The following is an 8,144-nucleotide window of genomic DNA, read 5'->3' as shown; positions in this document are numbered from 1 at the left end:
TGAGTCATTGATTCACTAATACACTTAAACATGTCATAGAGATGAGAGCTAGAGACGGAACTGCAGCATGACCGAATGAGAGGGTGGGGTTGGCAACATCAGGGTAAACCAACCACACAGTCGTAGGTCATAAGATAGAAACACAAACTTCTGATGAGAGAAAATAAAATAACAGTTAATCTGAAAACACACAGTGACTCCTATTAGTATTATCGACAAGATTAGGGGTCAGTGACCGTTTACTTCCCACACCCTGTATTCCAACAGTGTAACTCTCTCTGTACAATAACATTCTGTCAGCGGTGAATATCACAGGTTGCGCCTCCCGTATCCGGAGATCTCTTAGCCAAAATATTTTCTAAAAACAATTTTTGGTACTTATGTAGTATCTGGGCTGCCGATTTTGTGATTGTATGCCTTACCTTAAGGCATACAATCAGATGCGATGCGATTCGATGCGATTTTGCATAGGATTCAATGTTAAGAAGGTCCTGTTCATTTCCCCACTATCCAAGTGGGCATAGAGTTGATTTTATATAGCGTGGCGAGCGCAGCGAGCCACCGAGCCCGAAGCGTGGCGAGCGAAGCGAGCCCCGCGAGGGGACACATATTTCTTAAAAAGTATTCTGTGTCCCCTCGCGGGGCTCGCTACGCTCGCCACGCTTCGGGCTCGGTGGCTCGCTACGCTCGCCACAGGTTTATATCCAAATCCATGCCCACTTGGATAGTGGGGAAAGGAAAAGGACCCCTTTTTCCCATTGAATTCTATGTTAAAATCTGAATCCTATGGAAAAATCTTGACCATCACATCGCATACGATTTGGTCGCATGCGATGCGATGCGATCCGATCCGATTTCTAAATCGGACGCCCAGATACTACATAAGTACCCAATTTTTTATATATTTCGGATTTTTTTCCTGCCCCGACCCTTTTTTCATACTTACCAAGTCCCCCGAAGTCCATGGTGGTCTTCGGGATCTTCTTCAGCGGTCCCATAGAGTGCATTGCGCGGGCGCACAATGCTACCCTGGGACCGATGAAGAAGTCCCTCAAGGCCGCCATGGGTTGCCAGGGGGAAGACAGGGGACCATCCGGGGGAACCAGGTAAGTATGTTAAAAAAATATATTCCAAAAACCGGAAAAATCGCTTATCCGGAATGCTCGTGGTCCTGAGCATTTTGGATAAGGGATACTCAACCTGTATATTAGGGTGAGATGTATTAACCCCTTCAGTGGCACTCCCGAGAATTTTACCGGTTATGCTCCAGTGCGCAGACCTGGCAAACCCATAAAATTGAGACAAGTAGGAGTAGTAGCACAGGACAAAAAGAGGGTCAAATGTAGTTAAAGAACCAACTAGAGAAACTGTATATTTGATGACATACAACAATTATAACGTTGGAGGTGCCTCCAAGAATCAAGTACCAGTATGAGTTTGAAGAAACTCAGGGAGCCCGAGGTGTGCTCCCACCACCACCAGTGCTGTGCCTAAACACGTGCAAAGGGGGCAGCCGTACGAACGTGTGGCCCTCTCCCAAAGGAGAAAGGCCCCATGGTTCCCCTAACCCCCCTCAACCATAAGGCCAAGGAAGGGAAAAAAGGGATCGGTGGGTCCTCTTCGCCGAAGCTTAGAGAGACCCGCTTTTCCTCCACCCCCGGAAGGGTTTCGGACGGTGGGTCCTCCGCAGCCCGTGCTTTGGAGAGACCCGACTTAGGCTTCCCTCCGCCTTGCGGCTCGGGGTTGCCCTCGAGGGGACCGGGACTCTCCCCAAAAGGTGAAGAGTCCCAGCCACGTTTGGGGAACGGAAGGCCCGTTAGGGACAGCCGCACTACCCAAATCAAAAAAAACGTGACAAACTAACGAAAAACGTGAAGTGCTCAAAAGTGCAAATCAAAGAAATAAATAAAAGAGGCCCTAGCCAGAAGGCCGGGGTGGGGGTGTAAAAAATTGTCCTACCCCATCCAAAAGGACGAGGTAAGGACGTGTAGCCTAACCTAGAGGGAAGTGCGCAGTGTGTGTGCCATAAAGTGCATGGTGCTGGACACCAGTGCAGATCAGGCACCCCCGAGTTTCCCCGGGGGCACAGTGCAGCCTCGGGCTCCAGGCAGCCGACCCTTCAGCGTCCGACCAAGCTTTTCTCCGTCTCACCAGCAGGCATTTTCCAGCCCCTGGCATGGGAATGGGTACTCCACTGGGCCTTTCGAAAGACTCCCTTAGGGGCTGCACCCCCTCCGGAAGAGCAATCTACTCAGTCCCAGTGTTTCTCCGCTCCCAGGGTTAAGGTACTAAGCTGGGCCTTTCGCGGTCTCCCCATCAGAGGCTACGAACCTCTGGAACAGGAGCCATCTACTCAGTCCCAACCTTTCTCCGCTCCCTGGGATTGGATACTAGACTGAGCCTTTCGCTGACTCATCCTTCGGGGGCTACAAACCCCGTCAAGAGAGTCAAACTACTAGGCCCAGTGTTTCTCCCCCCCTCTTACCAGTGGATTTACGGAAACAACACCTCCTACCAAAGGCAGAGGTGAAGATACTCAGTGAGACTTTTCACTACTCCCGGGAAAAAAACAGAGGGGTCCCACACCCTCCGCCCATCAGAGCAGCTACTCAGTCTCACCTTTCTCTATTCTCTGCCAGAGGCCAGTCCATACCCAACTGATAAGAACAGATACTACACTTGATCTTAGCCAAAAGGCCGAGAAGCGATAAAAGAAGAGAAACGGTAGTCCACAAGGAGTAGGCAGCCGTTCGCAGACAAGGATTCCTTTTTGGAGGCACACTTTTAATTTGTTGAGAATAATGTATAGTGAATGAGTTAAAAATTAACTTTTAATTCCGATTAATCTAAAATAGTGATAACTCTATTAAATCATATGAAGCAATATTAGCCGTGTAGAGTTAAACAACAATTTAAATATTTTGCATATTTTCATGTGAACAAAAAGATGGCCACTGATATATTTTAATATATTCGTATCAAAATCAGTGGCAATTGGTGGTGTTATTTTAAATAGACATGTAGCATAAATTATGCAAGTCTTCAATTTTTTAAATTTTTAGAACCTATAATAGGTTGGCTGATGACAGATCCAGAATATGTGATTTATCTGTAAATACTTTTTTATATTTAAATTTGAGAGTATAATATAAAGAGTCACATATAGTATACCCCCAGATGGTAGTTAGCCGTATGTTGTAGAAACCATCTCAGTATGGTAACTAGTGCAGGTATCCTTTCAGGGATGGGAAAAGAAACGTACAGTGAGTTAGAATCTAATCTTTCTGCTGCCCACCTTTTTCATGAACATGAGCGGAAGGGGGGTGAGAGAAGAGTTAGATGCACTGATGGAAAAGATAGCAGGTGAGAAGAGGACACTTCTGTAAGTGGTGTTAGGTCAGCCCTGATACTGAAGCACTGCAGGGCTGAAATTCGCCACCAGAAAGTCTCTCTTAGCACGGAAAAGGAAAATTTGGATAAAGGGGAGGGGGGGGGGGGGTGGGGTGGGGTGGGGGGGGGGGGTGGGGGGGAGGTGAGAGTTTGGAAAGAAGAGGCTGAGGTAAAATTTCGGTACTTGTGAGTTATCCGGGCTGCCGATTTTTTCATCGCGCCAGAAATCGGGGGCATCGCGTCGGTCGTGGCCGTTATAAGGGGCCGCGAAGCGATGCCCACGATTTCCCATAGACAGTAATGTTAAAAGACGCGATGGACCCGATTTCCCATAGACAGCAATGTTAAAATAAAATGACAATGTGAAATTGGCCAATATGGCCATTTCACATTGGATATGTTTTTAAAAAAAAGTTTCATGGCCCCCCACCACCGTTAACGCCACCCCGCTATTGACGCCAACCCGAAGCGTGGCGAGCACAGCGAGCCCGCGAGGGGCGGCGGTACGCGTCCTCCGACCTTTTCATACCCCTACTATCCACGTCGGCGTGGAGTTGAGAATAGAATAGTGTGGCGAGCGCAGCGAGCCACCGAGCCCGAAGCGTGGAGAGCGCAGCGAGCCCCGCGAGGGGACGCGGACACCTGTGAAGCCCGCAAGGGGACGCGGATACCTGACGCGGATTCTATTCTCAACTCCACGCCGACGTGGATAGTAGGGGTATGAAAAGGTCGGAGGACGCGTACCGCCGCCCCTCGCGGGCTCGCTGCGCTCTCCACACTTTGGGTTGGCGTCAATAGCGGGGTGGCATTAACGGTGGTGGGGGGCCATGAAACATTTTTTTTTAAAACATATCCAATGTGAAATGGCCATATTGGCCAATTTCACATTGTCATTTTATTTTAACATTGCTGTCTATGGGAAATCGGGTCCATCGCGTCTTTTAACATTACTGTCTATGGAAAATTGTGGGCATCGCGTCGCGGCCCCTTATAACGGCCACGACCGACGCGATGCCCCCGATTTGGGGCTAAATCGCGGGCATCGCGTCGGTCGGGTGTCCTTAAGTTAACTAAACTTGAGGACAAAATCGGCAGCCCGGATAACTCACAAGTACCAAAATTTCTGACACAAGCTGATGGATCTTAATGGCTGGCAGCAGATAAAAAAATGTCTGGCTTGATGTATGGCAGCAGATTTATAAGGATGTACGCTCAGAGTGAGGATATAGAATTCAATCTATTGCAGCCCATTAGCATGGTAATTAGTTGCAGTGTCTTCACAGATGTCTGAACAGAAAGACAGACAAAAAATATGCACAAAGGCATGCACATATAATTTATATGCCAATGATGTTCAGCAGTTTATTAACATTTACTGTGTGGCTCGGGTAATGTTGTAACAAAGTGCTGGTGGATGAGCAATTATAGGTATTGGATACAGGCAACGTCTGGCAGAAAGTTTATAACAGAGTTCCACACCACCTTACCATGAACATATAATTTCTGTATCAATGATGTTCAATAATTTTTTAACATGTACTGTACGGCTGTAATGGTGTTAGAACACTGATAGATGGACAATTATAGGTCTTGTTACCGTCACTGTCTAGCAGCAAATTTATAACAAAGTTCCGCCACACCTTTCCAAGCACAAATAGTTTCTATCTGCAATATGTTCTGCAACTTTTTAACATTTAATATGTGGCTGTGCTAGAGCTGCAAAAAGATGCTGATAGATCAATAATTATAGGTATTGATACTGTTACTGTCTGGCAGCAAATCTATAACAGCTCCGCAACAGCTTACCATCAAACGTGTGGTTACAACAATAATATCCTATGTTGCTACTGCACACAGATTATAGAAAAGCAGAATAATACCTATATGTGTAAACAAAGTGAGCGCCGATAATGATCATATGACAACAATCACTCTGACATTTCCTACAATAAATGTATAATATGAAAGTTGCCAAGTGAACTGAATCGATAGCCACAGATGGCCACAAAGGCGCAGTATATCAAATGCCAATTAGTGGTAATAGACAATAATCTAATAATTAGAATCCAGACGTCTAACAGGGCTGGGCAAATGAAAAAAGCGTATATGCATAAAGAAGATATCTGCTGCCAAAATTAACCCATCAAATTGCATTGAGTGACCATAACATATGAAGGTAAATTGTTACATATATTACCCTATAGCCAGAGAAAGAAGGTAGGGAGGGGAGCAGATTAGACAGCAGTGCTGAGTGCCAGGGTCAGTCACAGAGGTCCCGTCTTCAAGGAGCGGACGGGAGATGTTAATGATGAGACCGGCGTACTGCTGAGGAAATGTAACTAGAAGAGAGGTGCTGGGACGAACGCTGTGAGCGGTGTTAGGTCTGACCTGATGCTTGGGCAGAGCAGGACAGAGATGCGCCGCCAGCGTGTCCCAGACACCCGGAGAAGGAAGCGGGGAGCGAGGAGGATACCTGCGGCGGCTGGGGGTTGCTGGATCGGAGTCACGGCTGGCAGTTCCCCATGGACTGAGGAGACTGTCAGCACCTAAGCAGCGTCAGTCAAAACGCGTTTCACCACGTGGGCTTGATCACCTGAAGCCTGGCTTCAGGTGATCAAGCCCACGTGGTGAAACGCGTTCTGTCGCATCTCTGTCCTGCTCTGCCCAAGCATCGAGTCAGACCTAACACCGCTCACAGCGTTCGTCCCAGCACCTCTCTTCTAGTTACATTTCCTCAGCAGTATGCCGGTCTCATCATTAAGTATTTGGCACTACAGGGGCATATATGTGTGGCACTATGGGGTAGTATGTATGTGGCACTATTGGGGCATTGTGTGTGGCACAAAAGGGTCAGCATTATGTGTGTGGCACTTTGGTGGGCAGTATGTATGTGGCACTATTGGGGCATTGTGTGTGGCACCAAAGGGTCAGCATTATGTGTGTGGCACTACAGGGGCATTATGCATGTGGCACTATGCTGGGCATTATGGATGTAGAACTAAGGGGGGCATTATATGTGGGTAACGAGCATGTAATTGCCCCCAGACAATGAGCATGTAACCCCTTGGGCAACAGGCATGTAGTCCCTATGGCAATGAGCATGCAAACTCCCCCCCCACGCCCGTGTGAAGGGGCACGTAACCCCCTGGCATGGAGCATGTAAACCCTGGCATCAAACATGTAACTCCTGACAACGAGCATGTAGGTAAGCGCACTTATATGGCATAATAAGTAATGGGCATTATGGTCTGTGGCATAATGTGTAATGAGCAATATGGTGCATGGTATAATATGTAATGTACACATTTATACACCATATAAGTGTGGTGTAATGGGTAATTTGATGTGTGGCATACTGTGTAATGGGCATTGCTAAGTGTGGAATAATGTGTAATGGGCATTACAGCATATGGCATAATGTGTAATAGGCAGTTCGGTGTGGGGCGTAATATGTCATGGGCATTATAGTGTGGGATGTAATAGGTAATTGGCATAACAGTGTGTGGCTTAATATGTAATTGGTATTATGGTATCTTTATGTGGCCTAATATGTAATTGGCATTATGGTGTGAAGCAAAATGGGCATAACAGTGTGAGGCATAACGTGTAATGGGCATTACAGTGTGTGGTATAACGTGTAAGGCATATGGTATACTATGTAATGGCTGTGTGATGTGCAATAGGCATTATGGTGTAAATTTTTGGCGCATGCCTTTGGCATGCACTGTCGCTATTGTCAAGTCCTGGCATAATGTGGCAGTACGGATGTACGGATGGTGTAATGGTTAGCATTACTGCCTCACAGCGCTGAGGTCATGGGTTCAATACCCAACATGGCCCTAACTGTGCAGAGTTTGTATATTCTCCCCGTACCTGCGTGGGTTTACTCCGGGTACTCCGGTTTCCTCCCACAATCCAAAAATATACTGGTAGGTTAATTGGCTCCCAAAAAATGTAACCATAGAATGTCTGTGTGTGTACATGTGGTAGGGAATATAGATTGCAAGCTCCACTGGGGCGGGGACTGATGTGAATGCTCAAATATTGTCTGTAAAGCTCTGCGGAATATGTGTGCGCTATATAAGAAACTGCTAATAATAATAATAATGTGTAATGGGCATTATGGTGTGTGGCATTATATGTAATGGCCATTACAGTGTGCTAAATTATGTGTAATGGTCATTATACTTTACATGTTTGCAGCGCTCCATAGGTGCCCACCGTCCCTGTTTATGCTGTTTATGCTCATTAGGTCGTGATAGACACGCCCAGTAGGCGGAGATGGACACGCCCCTCCAATGGTGCACCCCCTAAAAAAATGGGCTGCGCACACCTATGCTGAGGAAGAGAGGGATCTAGGTGTCACTATTTCAGGGGACTTAAAAGCAGGTAGGCAATGTAACAAAGCAATGAAGAAGGCAAGTCAGATGCTTGGTTGCATAGGGAGAGGTATCAGCAGTAGAAAGAAAGAAGTAATAATGCCACTGTATAGGTCATTGGTACGACCTCACCTAGAGTATTGTGTTCAGTTCTGGAGGCCATATCTCCAGAAGGATATAAATACATTAGAGACTGTACAAAGAAGAGCAACTAAAATGGTGCATGGCCTACATCACAAAACGTACCAGGAAAGACTAAAAGATCTTAATATGTATACTTTAGAGCAGAGAAGGGAAAGGGGGGACATGATAGAAACCTTCAAATATTATCAAGGGTTTAAACAAGGTACAGGTGGGAGACATTCTTCTCAGGAA

The 8,144-nt window shown here is 46.6% G+C and overlaps 1 pseudogene; it reads right to left on the bottom strand.

Annotated features, from left to right (window-relative positions):
• Positions 1-2,572: 2,572 nt before the first annotated feature.
• LOC146045079 (U2 spliceosomal RNA) lies at positions 2,573-2,709 on the bottom strand (annotated as a pseudogene).
• Between the last annotated feature and the right edge of the window lie 5,435 nt (positions 2,710-8,144).

Source organism: Crinia signifera, chromosome 1 (genome assembly GCF_055691185.1).
Source record: "Crinia signifera chromosome 1, ASM5569118v1, whole genome shotgun sequence".
NCBI lineage: Eukaryota > Metazoa > Chordata > Amphibia > Anura > Myobatrachidae > Crinia > Crinia signifera.
The sequence above is the reverse complement of the archived record's forward strand: the minus strand, read 5'-3'. Positions and strand labels throughout refer to the sequence as shown.